Raw genomic sequence first — 18697 nt, 5'->3', positions numbered from 1 at the left:
ATGCTTCCATCCCATTCTCTATTTTGATTGGATGGCATGTTGATGGGGAGGGTTTAAAGTAAATGAACAGATTTACCAGGAGCTGCTTCCATCCGCTCTGCTCTGTCATTTACCTCCCAGGTACATCACCTTCCCTTGCAGCTAAGAATTTCGGAGGAGGCAAAATATAAGGAAAAAACAGATTTTTTGGAAAGGAGTTTATTTAGAGAAGTGTGAGAAGAATATCTGTTCAAGAAAAAGCAGAGAAAGGCTTTTGAGAGAAGATTTTGGACAAATCCTCCCAGTGATCTTGGCCTGGAGTTCTCTGTCCACAGGAGAGTGAATCTGGGCCTTGTCACAGGGAAAACCTTGCGGGTCCTCTTACATTCTTATCAAGACCTTTAGAGTCTCCCATTGCTTCTCCACATCTGAGGGATCCACCCTAGCAAGTGCCTCAGTTTCATCATTTGGGTGGCTCCTCAGCTTCCCCATCTCTCAAGAGATCATGTCTTTGGAACTGCGTCAGGGCTGGGCTTTTTTTTTTTAAAGTTTTGAGATTTTCTAAAAGTTCATTCTCAGGACGCCCCCTAACTTTCTGCCTGCAACAGTATCTGATGCAATTTTCTTATTCAGCAATACTTAATGGCTTTCTAGTACTACCTGATGGTCAAATGTCTGTGATTTAAGCTTTTTCTACCTTTTAACATATATTTATTCATTGTTTTTCAAATTTCCCAGAGGCATAATTTCAGCCTCAGTTCTATTGCTTATCATAATTCTCCTGAAACCATTCGTTCCTGTCAACATTTCACTGTCTAGTTGAAAGCAGAGAGAAGTGAAATAGACATAAAAAAAGGACTTCATCTGACAGCTGCCTGAAATTCTTCAAATTCTCTGTTCTCACATTGCAGGCTATGTTGCAAGACCTGTGTTTCTGCCATACTACTCTTTCAGAGAACTGTGATAGCACCTGCTTGGAAATTATATGCAGGGCCAGTGTCTTACCTTCTGTGCTATCTCTTTGTCCCTAAATCAGGATCTCTGAATTTTATTTCACTTGTCTGAGATTACCTAGCAGGTGGGGAGCGTCAGTAAGGAATGAGGTGATGGACCAGAAGTAACATAAGAGTTTGTGGTGGAGGGTCCCAGGCACTTTGGTGGAGGTGAAGTAACTGTACATCAACCATAAATGTCAACACTACTATAACCAATTATTAAACTACAATAATGAAGAAACAAATCTTTTTCCAGGAGTGACCCTTTTCTCCCCAGTGCAGCATAGGCAAGCACTGACAGAAACGTCTTAGATTCATGACAAGGTTGATATTTTAGGGATGGGATTTGAACCCCATTCCACAGAGCTCAGGGATTACTCCTGACTCTGTTCTCAAGATCTGTTTTATTTGGGGGGGGGGGGGGATCGGAGTAGGGTGGAGGGAGGGTACACATGTGATGTCAGATAAAGAACCAGAGTTGACTGCTTGCAAGTGCTGTAACTCTAGTCCTATCTCTCTAGGGCCCCAAGTGGTCGATTTTGGAAATAAGTTTTCGGCATTGCACATTCAGAAACCTTTTACTGTTGCCATGTTTTTCACAACTACCACATTTGGTTACATGATTCCAGTTATTTGGCCCTAAGTAACACTTGACCGAATACTGTGGAGTATAGGGTGATGAGTAGGGTTAGTGGGTCCTAAATCTTACTCCCATTTCATATATATATATATATATATATATATATATATATATATTATGATGTACAACAAACAAAATTTGAGTCAATTATTTAAGTACCTTTTGGTTCTTTCTTTATATAATAGACATACTGAAATGCTTGCTATATGGTATTTCTGCTAATAAAGTATCTCGAGAAGATTCATGTAAATCAATTGTCACCAACAAGGGTTCAATAAACGTGAACTCCTATTACTGAAATGGTCATGGTTAATTGTAAAAGATGCAATATAAGAGTAGGATTTAAATACCAAAATATTTTATTTGATTGAACTATATAATAGGGAAATATTGAACTAGTTCATTGGAATATTGTGAGGGAATGGCATATTAACATTTGGCAAATATTTAGTGCATGAACTTGTAACGTTAATGGTTTAAATTATTTGTATTTTTTAATCACTATATCAGATAACATGCGAGAAATAATAGCTGTTATTAAGTTGTAGTTTGGTATTCATGTTTTGTAAATTCAAAGTTTCTTTCTAATAGTAGTTTAACCATTAAGCATTTGCGTATAATTCAAGAAAATATGGACAATAAATGAGGTTGGTCATCATTAGGAAATTAAGGTCTAAAGATGATTTTGTTTAATGTACTAGCACTTTTTCCTTAGAAAATGTTATTTTCTTTTTCTTCCTTCCTCCCTTCCTCCCTTCTCTCCCTCCCTCTCTTCGTCCCTCCCTTCCTCCCTATATTATACTGTAATAAATATACTATAAAATACCATATATAATGTGTTATATTATATATAGTATATGTACTATATACTAATATATACATATATACTATATAGTATAATATCACTGTCACTGTCACTGTCCTCCCGTTGTTCATCGATCTGCTTGAGCAGGCCCAGTAACGTTGTGAGACTTGTGTTTGGCATATCGAATATGTCATGGGGAGCTTGACAGGCTTTTGCCATGCGGGCGAGATACTCTCGGTAGCTTGCTGGGCTCTCCAAGAGGGGCGGAGGAATCAAACTCGGGTCGGCCGTGTTGGCTGCATGCAAGGCAAATGCCCTACCCACTGTGCTATCACTCCAGCCATAGTATAATATATTATACTAAAAGACTCATCATCAGATTATCTTCAATTTTGAATTTTGATTGAAATAAGATCTTAAAGTATTAGGAAATCTAGATATTTATCAATTCATTTATTCATTGATTCATACATTCTGCAAACATAGTAGTGCTTTTAAATGTCATAGCACTGAGAAGGAGTACCGGTGTATGGGTTCAAATATGGAATTTAAGGACATTGCACATTAACCAAGGAACCACCAGAGGAGAGAAAAGACACCACAATTAGAGGAACTGACAGACGAGACAAGAGTTTGTGCTTTTCTTGGAGTCAACATTCCAGGGGTCCATCATCATTATTGTGAGGAAGAGGGAGAATGAAAGAGAAATATTAAATTACTGGGTGCTTGGAAGCTGGTGTTAGGACCAAAGTCATAATTTAAAAAAAGAAGAAACTACTGAAAAAATTTTTGGTGACTGTACAGCTTAGACCATATACTGGAATAGAGTTTATGGTCCAATAGAATTCTATTTGGGAAGAGTGAAAAAGTCAGAAGATATTTTCAGGGGCGTTTCACATGATAGGGGACTCTTAAAATCCCGGAAAAGAATTTTTAATTGATGCCTGCAGCTAAAGGAACCTTTATGTTTCTGACACAGGCAAAAAAACCTCTTAAGATACTTGAAAGAATTGGCCAAAAGGCCATCACAGCTGCTGCTATAGAGCCGGTACAAAAAAGGGTCCTGGTACTGGAAGAAGAAGAGAAGCAAAGGTTCGACAAAGCCAAAGGTGAAAAGAAGTGTCATGTCTTGATACAATGTGTTTGAGAGCAACACTCTGAGGTGGGTGCAGCTCTCACAGATATCTTCCTCAAAGGCCACAGAAATGCCACCCGAATCCCAGGTGAGACTTGAATGATTTAGGGAAGGTCCTAATTTTCCAACATCTATCTGGCTTCCTCCAGGGTCCTCTTTGGTCTCATCTCCGCTCTTCTTCTCTCCCTGGTCCAGTGACGTTTCACCAAGGCACCCATCGTGCTTGGAAAAAGCACCATGGGAGAGGATATTTCATTTCCAATTAGCCACGAAGTGGGTCCTGCTGTTCAGTGCAGAGCAGTGAGGGACACCTGAACCAGGTCCAGGCTCTGCACCTGCAGATGTCACGTGACTCCAGTCTTCCCATATCTTTAGGGAGCATCTCCCTGTTTTCATTCTCAGTTTGTGCTTTCAGCAGCAATCTCTTCACATGCTCTGTGAGGCGAGGCTGACCACACTCACGCATGCTGAGGAGTCTGAGGATGTCAGAGCTCTTCCAGAATTCTCCTCTGAGCGCCAGCCTCGCTGACCTCCAGCTGCACATTCTACATTTCTGCTTGGAAACTCTGCGGGTGACACAAAAGTAAAGTAACTAAAATTTGATACTGGATGGCCCCCTAAAATTGCTTCCACTTTATCCCCTTCTGTCTCATTAGTATGGCCATTCTCCACCACATTTCTTAATAAAGTGCATAAATGCTCATGTCATCAATGAGTGATTGTTCCTGGCAGAGTGCTAGGCACATTACAGGTAAATAATAATTATAGGATAAATAAACTAATGAACATGCAGGAGAAGCATATGCACTACCATAGTTATTATGTAGTACCTGTTCTCTCTATGACTTCGCAGCACTTACACCTTCCTATATTTATAAAACACGATCAGAAGAATACCAGAATGGCGTCTGAAAGATCAAAATGTTCCAGATTAAATTATGAATATTAGTAGGCTTACATTTCCTCAGGCCCCATGCCTACCAACAACACATTCAATTTGCATCAGTGTTCTTTAAATCGTGAGCTAATATTTAGGACTGGAATTTAAGCAACAATAAGAAATAATAATAAAAAAGCAACAGAAATTGTAGAGACTTCATCATATCCAATACACATTTACAGTAAGCCCTTCTTTCTGGAGAGGAGATGCTTCCACCGGGAAGAATGCTATGAAATCCAATTCTCCTCCTCTCTAGAGGGAAGCGTAGACCCTAGACTGTCATTTCATTAATATTTAAACTGACTCTTGTGCTAAAAACTGGCTTATTCCCTCTTTCAAACCTGGCATAAGACAGAAACAATTGGATTAAAATATATATAACTTGATCACTTGATCCCCCATTATTCATCAAATTACTCAAGTGGGTGCCAGTAACATCTCCATTCATCCCTGTTGCATGCTAGTGTAGCCCAATGGCATCTGTTCGTTCTAGGAACATGCAGAGCCTCAAACTGATCATCCAGGGTCTTGAAAAAGAAGTCTGACCATTTTGTAGGTGGGCATCCACACAATCTTTTGACACCCCGTGGAATCCAGTCAGTAATGGCTTTAGTCCAGCAGTTGTCTGTAAACCCCATTACATGTCCAGCCCATCTGATTTTTGATGCCTTGGCAAATGAGACAGCGTCCCTGATTCTTGAGCATTGACGGAGATCAAAACTCCAGATTCTATCTCTCATTTGAGTGAATCATGATATTCCAAGCATAGCTCTTTCAATTCCTCTTTGAGAGACCCAAATAGCATTCTCATCCTGTTTTCAAAGGGCCCGGGTCTCTGAGGCATATGTTAATGCAGGAAGAACAGTGGAATCGAAGAGTTATGCTTGTAGCTGGAGGTTCTTTGTCCTCTTAGTTATTTCTTCAACGCTCTTGAAGGCATTCCAAGCCGCTCTCTTCCTCCTGCGCAACTCAGGTGCCAGGTCATTCATCATGTTGATTTCTCGACCTAGGTATATATAACTGTTGCATTCAGAGATGGTGGTTCCGTTGAGAGCAAATGGAGCGTCCAGAAAGAGGCTGCTTCTCATAAACATTGTCTTCGTAAGATTCAGCTGTAGTCCGACCTTTCCAAACTCACGGTCGAAGTGGGTCAGCATTTGTGCCGCTTGGCTGATGTATGGTGTTATTAGAATGATGTCATCAGCAAAGCGGAGGTGGTGTAGTTGCCGACCATCTATCTTCACTCCCATTCTTTCCCATTCCAGTCGTTGCAAGATGTTCTCGAGGGTGGCACTGAAGAGTTTTGGTGAAATGGTATCAACCTGCCGAACCCCTCTCTTGACATGGATGATTACTTCTTTGTAGAATGGTGAGATCCTGGAAGTGAATCCATAATAGAGCTCACGAAGGATCCTGATGTATTGAGCTTGTATGCCCTGATTGTCTAGGGATTCTATGACCGCTTCCATCTCAACAGAATCAAAGGCCTTCTTTAAATCAATGAATGTTAGACAGAGCAGCATCTTGAACTCCTGAGAAACCTCAATGAGCTTAGTAATCGTGTGGATATGGTCGATGGTACTGAATCCTTTTCGGAATCCAGCTTGTTCACATGGTTGTCCTTCATCTAGTGTTTTGCTAATGCTATTCAGGATGACTCGAGTGAACAGTTTGTAGATGACAGACAATAGGCAGATTGGGTGATAGTTGCCAATGTCGTGGATGTCTCCTTTCTTGTACAGTAGTACAGTCCTGCTGGTTTTCCATTGGGATAGAACCTTCAGACAGGTAGTGTGTGAAGAGCCAAGCCAGTGTATTGATGAGTACTGATGGTAGGTTCTTCAGGTATTCAGGTCTGATCTTGTCTGGGCCAGGTGCTCTTTGTTTCTTTACTAACGAGATGGCATGTTGGATTTTGGAAGGGAGGACATTGAGAATGACATATCCATCATGCGGAATGTGGTATGTGGGCAAGTGGACATGGCTATTAAAGAGATCTGATAGAAGTCATGAATAATCTTCTCCATTGCCCTTCTGGAAGATGTGATAGATCCATCAAGATGTCGGAGGGCAGTCATCTTGATCTTGTAGTTGGTGAAGGACAGGCGCGCATTACTAATGCTTTTCCCGGCTTCTGCCACATCTACCAGCACCGCTGCTCTCCTGTCTTTGAGGACATCCTTGATGGCTTCTCTGCATTGTTTTGCAAGCTCGGACATTTGCTTGCGGTTGCCTGAGGCATGTGCCAAGCCACGTTGGAGAATAAGTTCAAGAGTGTTCGAAGAAAGGCGGTTTTTTGTGGTTATCTCTCTCTTGGCATTCCTTGCACAATCATGGAGGTGCTGAATCATTCGATCGTATTCCTCATCAATGGTGTCTATGACGGCATCTTCCCATGTTGCTGCAATAGAGCCAAAGAGCTCCCAGTTGGTGGTCATTCTGGGAGTTCTCTTCTTAAACTTTGCATTCTTTTCTACTTGTTCTGTGAGGTAGAATTTTGCACGAAGGAGACGGTGGTCTGATCCCGTTTGGAATTTTGGGACAACAGCAACATTGGTTAGGCAAAACCGCCAATTGAATATGATGTGGTCTATTTCATTGTGGAACCGTCCACCGGGGGACTCCCATGTCCAACGTTTAGATTCAGCCTTTTGGAACTGTGAGTTTCCATGGAAGGTCTTGGTTGACATGATGAACTCAGACAGTCTGTCACCCTGTTCGTTCCATTCTAGGCCATGGGTTTATATTCCATAAAATATATATATATATAGCAAATTTAAATCAATTGATATATTTGAAGCTTCAAAATAATTTTTCCAAACCTCAAGTGTTGCAATAAGCATGAAGCTTTGGGCTATATGGATTGTATAAGAGCCAAGATACTTGTCTTGCATATGGCCAGCCCTAGTTTTATTCCTTGCGTCGGATGATCCTCTGAGCATAGCCAGGTCAAATTATTTTAAATATAATTCACTTTAATAGTGAATTAAAAAGTATTCACTATTTCCTGATAAATATTATTTATCAAATTTCTATGTACATGTACACTCAGTGCCTGGCAATGCAATTCACCATTTGAATTTGTACCTGCGAGGGGAGAGGGCCTCATCTTTATTTGCACCAATCCCATCCTTTCTGTATCAATTTCAGGGATTTTGGAGCATTTTCTCAGGTAATGGGTAAGTCTCAGATATGAAAATTTTAATCTAACCTCCTAATTCTCTCATTTCTTTCTGCAGTCTGCCAGACTAATAGAAACTCTCTTTTGCCATCAGTTTACTCTGTAATATTATTACATTGAAATTAAAGATTCATTTTCATGCCAATTTTACATTATCAGAATAAGATATAAATAAGATAGAAAACCAGTCAGTTTCTCAGTTTGACCTGCAAACATGACCTAGACATTGGCTCATCATGATCATAAGGAAATGGTATATGTTAATTTAGAGAGAGTCACCAAACCTATAAATAGGCTAGGAACAGAGCAGATTTCCAGTGAGGAAACATATTCTCTGACTGGGACTTTCCATTGGTCCATCCCAGTCCCACAGTGGAACCTCCCTCTTGGGGTTTAGTAACTATGTCAACCAAGCTGAGTCAAGTAATTATGACGATGCCCAAGAGTAGATAAAATTCAGTCAGTCAAATCCCAAATATTAGGAGAATAGTATTAATGGTCTTTCTCTGTTTAAGCTAAGATCACTCGTCTATAGTAAATTATGAAAAACTACAGAGGAAATAGAAAAGCAGGTAATTCACCACAAATACAAAGTCCAGAGTTACCAGAAAGTTTTGGTTTATAAGTAACCAAGACTGACTTGGGGGAATTTTGACAATGAGAGGAAAACAGAAAAGGTTAAAAATAAACTCAGGGAATTAGGGATGCTCACAAGAGCACTGTAAGCTTCTCTGGGGGTGGGGGGATGAAAAGGGGCAATTCACTGATGACGCCTAAAACACTTAGGTTTAATATCCAACACTTTCCCATTCATAATGAAAAAATCTTGTTATGCCTCTTCTGATTTTTGCAGATAAATTCCTCTTCCTTCATCCTCTTGGGGAAAATCCTGGACTTTCCAATATCTTGCATGTCAAGCACTGTTTCACTTCTCTAGGACTTCGGTAGGACAAGTCAGTGACACTTCCCCAAAGGGAAGAGCATTTTTCTCACACTTTAAAACATTGGTTGAAGACAAGGTGCTGGATTTACTGCAGTTTAGAAACAAGTGCTAGAGAATATTCTATAATCTTGGACCAGCAGTGACCATGTGGACCTGGGGTCAGGACTGTAGTCACTAGACAGCCCTGCTTTATTGAAGGGGTTAACTTAACTCCCTAGTCACCTCGTTAAAGGGCATTTGCTGAAACTATAACAGATGAACTACGTAGTGTTCTTTTACATGTTTGGAGTTTATGACCAGTATGTGTTGTGTGTCGGGCTGGAGCGATAGCACAGAGGTAGGGTGTTCGCCTTACAAGCGGCCAACATGGCCGACCCAAGTTCGATTCCTCTGCCCCTCTCAGAGAGCCCGGCAAGCTACCAAGAGTATTCGATATGCCAAACACAGTAACAACAAAGTCTCCAATGGAGACGTTACTGGGCCCGCTCGAGCAAATCGACGATCAACGGGAGGGCCTTTACTTTTACCTTTATCTGTTGTGTGGGGCAGGCATGGATTGGGGACATGGATCCTGCTTCCTCTAATAAGAAATCTGCCTGTATTTCTTTGTCATAGCACAACACCTCATGTTACATATCAAAGATATACCTAGAACCTCTCTCTACATAGTGAAAAAAAATCATCTGTTCTTAAGGACTTAGACCACGTTATTATTTATTTTTTTTCTTTTTGTATCACACCTGGCAATCCTAAGGGGTTACATCTGGCTCAGCACTCTGGACTTACTCCTAACAGTGCTCAGGGGACCATATGGAATGCCAGGGGTTGAACCCAGGTCAGCACATGCAAGGCAAATGCCCTACCCATTATACTATCATTGTGGCCCACACACTATTGATTTATAGGAATTTTTAGAGACACACACTTGATATATCACAAATTAAATTGTTTTAACAACCACGAGAAAGAAATCAACTTCTCTAGCTTTCCTTCCTCCATGAAATTAGGCGCGATTTGCACAGAAGTAGCTATCAGAACTTATATTGTGTGATGTATTCTGCAGATCTTTCAGAAGTCCATGACACACCGACTGAGCCTGTGGAATCTGAAGACACCCTTAATCTTTGTCCTTATGAAGAATACCAGAAACTTTGTAAAGAACGGAATGGAGAGGTACTATACTCTGCATGCCTTATAGAGAAAGCCAGAGGAACTGTTGCTCTGATTAAATACATTCCAAACAAAACAATGCAGGGTGGGGACTGGAATGGTGGTAGAGCTTTTGATAAGGAGAAAATAATGTGATTCAAAAATAATTCAGATTTAAGAGCCTGGCAAGCTACCCGTGATGTATTCGATATGCCAAACACAGTAACAACAAAGTCTCCAATGGAGATGTTACTGGGCCCATTTGAGCAAATTGATGAACAACGGGAGGACAGTGATACAGTGAAATTCCCTTTCAACCCCAAGACACAGTGCAGACCTCTGGCTTGGTTCACTTATACCCTTTGTGTATTTGGGATTGATGGCCAACTTAACTGTAGTCATGGAATCAAAATATTTATAAGATACCATGGCTGAATAGTAATTGTTTGCATTCTAGATGAAAATCCTGGATATAAAATGACTTAAAAATAAAGTCTATGAAGAATCATATATTTCTGTTTTAAAAAACAGCATTAAAATAATTATGTTAGTGAAGCTGGAGAGATTAGAGAAGGTAAGGCTGTTGCCTTGCACACAGTCGAGCCAAATTCAATCCCTGACACCACATATGAACCCCTGTGATCTTCCAGAAGTGAGCCAAGAGTAAGCCTTGAGCACCACCAGGTGTGGCCCCCAAACAAAATAAATATAAGAAGAATGTTACCAGTGACACTGGATCTATAGGAATATTCATTTTCAGCTAAAGCCAATCAAAAATTTTCCTAATACTTATGAAATTTGACCTTGATTAAAAATATGAAGAATGATTTGACTAGATAAAAAAAAGGAGAGCATATTGATTATTTTAGTTGGATTATTCTTGGCTCACTACTGTAGCTACATAGTAGATTTCCTTATAGACTTTTGAAAATTGGTTCTCTTCCAATTCACATATTTTTCTATTAGCAACTCAATCCATGTCAAGAAGAGAGACAGGCTGCATCTCCTCATGGAGGCTCAGGAAAAGGGAGGCTGTTCCAGACTCTCACACAGGAACACTGATGGGTGGGTAGAAGTTTGAAGGAGATGTGGACATGTCAGACTTACTGCCACACCTGCTCTGCAGATATACCCCATAAAGGAGAAAGGGGTGCACACACGCCTGGCTCTCATCATATGCAATATCGCGTTTAATCATCTCACTCTCCGGAGTGGGGCTAAGCAGGACGTCACAGAGATGAAGACGTTGCTTGAGAGCCTCGACTACACAGTGGAGGTGAAACAGCAGCTCACAGTCAAGATATGGAGTCCTCACCTGCCCTAGACAAATGCATCTTGTGTAAACTCACACAACTTGGGGGGCTCGGCACCCACACGGCAGCGGCTCTATCTCTCCCACCACCCGCGTCCGGTAGTCTCACCCTTCTACCACCCCAGAGAGGTCGATGGCGATGGTCAGGCGGAGGAAGGGACGAGGGCCAGGCTGGTAGGTATTAGTCGTAGTTTATTCTGATTCTCTCCTCATCTCTCCTTCTGTCTCTCCTTCTCTCTCTCTGCTCCCATCTCTCTCTGTTTCTCCTCGTCTCTCCTGTCTCTGCTCCCATGCTACTTCATTCTCCTTCCCCATCCCCCTTCATCCTCCTCTTCCTTCTGATCCTCTCTGAACTTCTGCTTCCTCCTTCTGCCCCTCTCTGAACTCTCTTCTTCCTTCTCCTCCCCTCTATGAACTCTCTTCTTCCTTCTCCTGCCCTGTCTCCCTCCTACAGTACAGTTAAATCCTCTCTCCTGAGGAATTGGGGGAACAATTACACATAGGTGTGGTCACAATCAATAGGGGTGGAGATGAACAGGGGTAGAAATCTTAGCCTCAGGGAAGACCGCTCCTAGGACAGATCCTTCCTTAGCAGGAGGACCTACCCTAGAGCAGAATTCCATGGGCGTGCCTCTCCTCTCCTTGTCCAACAAGCATATAAAATATTATATAAATCATTTTGTATGGATACAGTAAGAAATATCTTAAACTTATAGAATTGCTCTCCTAGGGCCATCTCGATCTCAGACTACGGTGCTCAGGCCAGATAGTCTTTCCCACCCCTAGCAGGATCCTAGTCTTGTCGTTACCTTTGGATCATGACAGCATTTGTCTATGATCAAACTCTTAACTTATAGTTAAGAATCGTGGCACTTTGGCCTGGCCCATTTCGCTGCCAGGGTAGCTCACTGCTTGCCCTGGGTCCATTCAGTCCCTCGTCGGGACCCTGCTTTTGGGGTGTTAGGAACTATGGGCAACTGAGGCTTAAGTCGAGAAAGATGATGCCCGGGAGTGAATAATATTCAAGGCCAATCAAATCCTAAATTACAAAGCATAATGTTAACGGTCTTCCTGTATCTATACAAAAAGGATATTACTTTAAAGTAAACTGTTCATAAGGCATAAGGAGAGGAGAAAGGCAATATTTCACTCATACATATAAAATCATAGATTTCTGGGAAACTGATCTTACAAATTAACAAAGTCTGATTAAGGGGAAAGCTGATTAACTGGGTGGGAGAGCATAGGGAAGACTGTTTACAGATAAACACAATGGAAGTGGAAGTGCTTCTGGAGCACTGTGGTGGGTGTAACCAGATAAAACCTAAGCTTCTTGAAGGACAAAGCAATGTTACCCAACACATCTGACACATGTCAGCTTTGCCATGGCAGGAAACAACACACAACACATCTGACACACAACTACCTCCTAACACATCAGCTTCGTCATGGGAGCAAACAACACACAGGAACATCAACACTCTGTCGCCTCCCTACACGTCAGCTTCACTAGGGCAGGAAAACACTGGAACAGGCCTGGCCTCTGCGAGTGGTTGTGTCAAGGCATGTGTAGATACTTTTACAAAATGAAAAGAATTTATAAGTGAAACTGATGTTTCTTCTGAGCTCAAAAATGAGATAAGCCTCTGCCTCTAGAGTTCCCCCATGAGCATCCTGGAGGAGGTGGCGCTGTTCCTGGCCTTGGGGATGAAGTCTGTAATGAACACAGCAAATTCCCCGCTCCCATGATCTCTGTTAATTTGACAGAGGGTGACCCAAATCCACACAAAAACAGGTCATTTCCAAGATGTGGTGTCTATGTGTCTTTAGAGGAGTAAAAAATAAGTGAAAAGGAAAGTAAAAGGGAGATGCCAAAGATACAGTGCTCTTGCTTTGCAAGTTTGAGGCCTTGTGTTAGATATTTAGAACACACACACACAGACACACACGCACACACGCAAATTGGTGGGTGAGAATGAAGAAGGTTTGCCAGAAAGGCTAGTAGGAGGAAAAGGCTAGGAGCTGACCCCAGACAGGAAAGAATACGGGAGCTCTGAAAGGAGATGAATGACTTTCCCAGGCCCTAGAGTCTGAGCTGAGTATGAAACTGGAGGAGGAGACACATGGGGACCAGCCGAACTGGCGGGTGGCAGGGAGAAGAAAGCCTGTGTGAGAGGCTGAGTTGAAATCGCATGGAGGAGAAGGCGCTCTGCACCAAGACAACTCAAGGAAAGACCTAGAGGGAAAGGGAAAGGCTTACCAGTGACCATGATCCAATACCACGTGCATCAAGGGGTGAGTTTGTGCAGTGCTGGTAGGAGCTGAGAGTTGAATCCTGACTCCCTGAAGAAAAACCAAAAGCACTGAAGCATGTGGAAGCACTGTGCAGAGGTGCTAGTGGGGGGAGGCTGCTTGCTATTGTTACCTAGCAGGCCCCTGACATTGTGCGGGCCCTTCTAAGGAATACCTCTTTTGTAGGACATGATGTCTGTCCTGCAGGCATTCACCACCCGCTCAGAGCACAGGTCCTCGGACCAGCATGTTTCTGATGCTTATGTCCCACGGCCTTCTGGAAGGCATTTGTGGCACCGCACATAGCGACGAAGAGCCAGATGTGCTGCCTTATGACACCATTTTCCAGATCTTCAACAACCGCAACTGCTCCTACCTGAAGGATAAACCCAAGGTCATCATCATCCAGGCCTGTCGCGGAGGTGAGTCCAGAGGTGGAATTGCCAAAGGTCAGATTCTGCAGATGTGGGGGTGGCCCTGTGAGGGCCAAAAGGCTGATCAGGACTTGAAGGAAATACCACTAGGGGGGCTGCTGTCATAAACATGCTCCTGGGAGCTTCTATTCCATCAATCCATGGCAAGTGATGCGAGAGCCAGCCAGTACCCCCAAATCAAAGTTAAGTGCAAATATTGAAGCCAGAACGAGAGCGTGCTCATGATAGCTGTGGCTGCAAATGTTTTTAAGAATTTTGCCTAGAAGAATTTCATTGAAAAGGGACAGCAGGAAGGCAGACAGCATCGCTTCACTTTCTCAGTCGTAGAAAGGGAAAGGGATCAGGGAGATAGTTTACTCTGATGGAAGCGCCATCAAAACTTTGTTTCTGATTCCAGTGATCTCTGAGTTGGAGGAAGTATTTTTGGGGGCAGGAAGTGAGGCTGAAATGATTACACAAAAATTGTGCAACTGTATCCTGACATTATGTAGTTAAGGCTTTAGCTCTTTTGCTGGTGAGCAAATGGGAAATTCCAGGGTTCCTAGTGTTCTTGCTTATTGGTACAATGTGGTCATTATTAATAGGCACAATTAATTGGCTTATGACAACAGAAAGAAGACAAAGTGTGTGTGTGTGTGTGTGTGTGTGTGTGTGTGTGTGTGTAGAGAGAGAGAGAGAGACAGAGAGACAGAGAAGCTGGTCAGAATACCCATGAGAAAGTGGCACTCAGCATGGGTTGTTGGTGTGTCCACAGTAAATCTAGGAGAAGTGATGGTGTCTGACTCTGCATCTGCTGCCTGGACAGACAGTTCTGCACAGTTGCTCTAGAACCTGCAGGAAGATGCTGTTTCCAGAACCCACATCGAGAAGGACTTCATTGCCTTCTACTCTTCAACCCCACGTATGTGCCCATACAATTGTGGGTCGGAAGCCCACTCTGAAGGGAAATCAAGAGTCCATTCTTGATGATAAGGGGGACATTTTGAGTGTTCTCAATACATTTTGCATTTTATGCTAGCTATGAAGACAGAGTCCCCCAACTTTTTAACATTGTACATTTATTATAAGTGCTACACTGTATAGCCAAAGACATATATAACACTAAAAAATCCAATAAAAAGATTAGATTTACCATTAGATTTACACCCCTTTACCATCTACCATTGATTGATTGCTTCGGTTTCTTATTAAATCCATTTAACATTCTGAATAGTGTTTTTATGGGTCCTAGACTGGCAGTGGTTTCTCTGATGATTGGCTCTAGCTTTTTTCTCCATGCTTTCCCTCTGTGGTCACTTGGAGTGCTTCCAGCAATATTGTGGATCCTCTTTTAAAAGAGGAAGAAAATAGTACTCTGGAGTTTACAGTATAGCAATAGTAGAACAAAGTTTAAAGTCTAGGAAATCAACATAAAAAGCTTTACATTAGAATTTCTCTTATTGGTGAAGTTTTGTTTTAAGATGTTTTAGAATCATTTGATGGAGGTATATCATATACCACATAACTGTACACATTTACACAGATAACTTTATGAATTTGAAAGTAAGTATATCTTTGTGAAAACAGCATTGAAATTCATAACACAAGCAAAACCATTTTTTGAGAGATTTATCTAATGAATTTTTAATTTTTGTTTTTTGTGCCACATCTAGCTGTGCTCAGGGTTTACTCGTGGCTCTGCATGCAAACATCACTCCTGATGCTACTCTGGCGACCACATGGGGTATTAGGATCAAATCCCAGTCGGCCACCACGAGCAAGGCAAGTGCCTTCCCTGCTGGACCATCTCTCCAGCCCCAAATGATCTATTGTTTATTGAAAGGCAGAGTGGCAAACTCTGTAGACATTCTTTGAGCCAGGTCAGTTTTGCTGCTTATTTACTCTGTAAATGTGGAGGAAGTCTTTAATACTTATGAGCTTCTTTATTTTTCTGGGTAAAAGAGGATAATTTTAGTGTATGTTTTAAGCCCTCTTTCAAAATCAAGTGGACCTACATAAGGCACATTGTAGAAATTAAGTCTCAAGAATTCAATGTGATCACTATTATTACAGTCTCCTGCAATTCTGAAGAGCTGTCTCTTTAGTTCAGCCTTTGACAGGTTTTTATTGTTGCTGCCATTCTGTAGAAAATGCGTCAGTGTTAAGTCATAAGTGCATCCCTTCAACATGTCAGTTCATTCTAAAATCAAGTTTTTTAAAAAAGAAAAAAAGTAACAATGGGCCACAGAGATAGTACAGGGGTTATAATATTGCTTGAAGATGACCCTAGTGTGATCCTTAGTACCGCAAACGGTCCCCGAGCACCATCAGAAGTACCCCTTAGCACAGAGGCAGGAATACACCTCTGGGTGTGACCCAGACTGATTCTCCTCTGTAAAAAGAAAGAAAGAAAAAGAAACACCAGAAATATAAATGAAATGGAGAAGATCACAACCAAAGGCTTCCCTCTCTCTGATCCTAGATAATGTGTCCTGGAGAAAGAGAGAAACAGGTTCTCCTTTCATTGTACAACTCGTCACGTGCTTCCGAAGATACTCCTGGCGGCTTCACCTGGAAGAAGTATTCCGGAAGGTAATACTCTCTCCTGACTTCCATCCTTTACTAGCTCACCGAGATGTCACTACCCTTTGTCTTTCAAGTGGGATTGAAAAAATTTGTCAAGCAAGCAAAAACTTTTCGTCATCATCTCAGTGTTGGAGATGTGATTTAAAAAAAAAATATGACAGTGCAGCACAGTGGGAATCTAGAATAAGTAGAGCAAAATCATATAAATAAAAGCTTCAATTTTATGAGTGATAAGTTCTAAAATTCAAAGAGTAAAAGCTGCAGATGTGGTTCAGTCTTAGAGCACAGGCCTTGTATGTTGGAGACTCTGAGTTAGATTGCTGATACAATAATAATAATAATAATAAGAAGAAGAAGAAGAAGAAGAAGAAGAAGAAGAAGAAGAAGAAGAAGAAGAAGGAAAATTTGTATTTAATTTCTTTGCTGCACTTATTAAATATGAATTATGTGCTCTACCAGATAACGGGTTTTAACTTGGTGATGTAGGAATAAAGGACACTTGAAGTCAGAGTGATAGCATACTAGGCAAGGCACTACTAAGTAGCCTACCAGGATTTGACCCTTGGCACCACATCTGGCCCACTGAGCCCTGCCATAAGTGATCCCTGAGCACAGTACAAAGACTAAGCATGGAGCACTGCTGGGAATGATGCAAAATTTTTTTTAAAAAGGAATAAATAATACATATGTAATTTCAAGACCAAACTGATATGTGACTTAAGACTGAACACATGTGACTTAAGAACGAACATTCTTTTCCAAGAAAAACATGTTATGTAAGTAGATGTTGAATTGTAGACTGTAGTGATAGCTAAAAAGACATGACTTAAGACATATGATGGACAGTATAGGTGGAGATGTTCTGGTAGAGTGGCCTGAAAATCCTTCTCCCCTTTCTAATTTCCCCCCAGTGCTCTGGCTCTCTCCACCTGAGACCAATGTCATCTGTTTTTGACCTATTTTAGTCACTTGAATGCAAGCTTAATGAAGACAGATTTACTCCAATTCACATCATGTTTACTGAATAAATAAATGCATGAGGGAAGGAACTCATATTTTCTTCCTTTGGTAAAGATACTGGTAATGTGAGCATGAGAAAGTGTGACTGTTTTCAAATTCAGAACTTTAGTAAACAGACAGATTCCCACGGGACTTTCTGTGAGTCCATGCAAGGGATGTCTCATCTTTATTTTCTCTTTCTTTCTCTCTCTCTTTCTTTCTCTCTTTCTTTCTTTCTTTCTTTCTTTCTTTCTTTCTTTCTTTCTCTCTCTCATTCCCCCCTCCCTCCCTCCTTTCCTTCTTTTTTTTCTTTCCTTTCTTTATTTTTCTTTTGTATTTTGGTCACACCCAGCAATTATTCCTAACTCTGTACTCAAGAATCACCCCCAGTGGACTCAAGGGACTATATGGGATGCCAGGGATTAGGCCTGGGTCAACACATGCAGGACGAGAATTCTCCCTGCTGCCCTACCTCTCAGGTCCCCACACTTCACTTTCCTTTTGTTTCTAGGTACAATAGTCATTTGACAACATAAGTATTAAAATCCAGATGCCCACCATCAAACGGCAGTCCCTGACAAGATATTTCTTCCTCTTTCCTGGAATTTGAAGACAGTTGAGTATCAAATTAATGTGAATATTGGTGGGGAGGTTCAATAAACAAGACCAGCTAATTCACAGCATGGCCAGATTAGTATTCGCTAGGCACAAGATTAGTTGCAATGTTTATTGTACCAATTAGCTTCCAGATCATCTACTGGAAGCTCAGTATTAACCCATAAATAAATCTATCAAAGAGGTGTTAAAGCAGAAACTTACTCATGCTTTGCTTAATTTTTATGTTCATCTTTCCTTTTCCCTTTCTTTCACCCTCATCATATGCACATACATGGCCTCAGATTCTGGAAGAGCTAGAGCACAGATACTGACCGAGGAGATCACACTTAGATTCTGTGGGTTCAGGGATCACATTGCTATCAAGCTACCCTGACCAGACACCATGAATGAGATCATGGGCTGACAGCAGGGATCCATGCAGAAGGGTCCCCCAACTCTGCTCACAGAGGAAATCACAGTATACTCAGAAGCTGTTTTAAGTTTCTCTATTCTGATAAGAAATGAATTCAACTATCCATGTTATCACCATCTTTTCTTTTTTGATTGAAATATTTGCTCATGGTACAATGGCAGACCGAACAATAACTTTTCTCACTCCTATCAATTTTATACAACAATGTTAAAGCATATTATTAATCTCTTCTCACAAATAACCTCTGGTTGTCTCTGAGTACTTTTTGGGTGTCCCTGGTGGTCCCTGATTACTGTGT

The 18697-nt window shown here is 41.4% G+C and overlaps 1 pseudogene; it reads left to right on the top strand.

Moving 5' to 3' along the window:
- The first annotated feature begins 3359 nt into the window (after window positions 1-3359).
- Window positions 3360-17979, top strand: LOC130024178 (caspase-13-like; annotated as a pseudogene).
- The last annotated feature ends 718 nt before the right edge of the window (window positions 17980-18697 follow it).

Source organism: Sorex fumeus, unplaced genomic scaffold, assembly GCF_029834395.1.
Source record: "Sorex fumeus unplaced genomic scaffold, SorFum_2.1 ptg000028l, whole genome shotgun sequence".
Taxonomy (NCBI): Eukaryota; Metazoa; Chordata; class Mammalia; order Eulipotyphla; family Soricidae; genus Sorex; species Sorex fumeus.
This window is presented reverse-complemented; position numbering and strand designations above follow the sequence as displayed.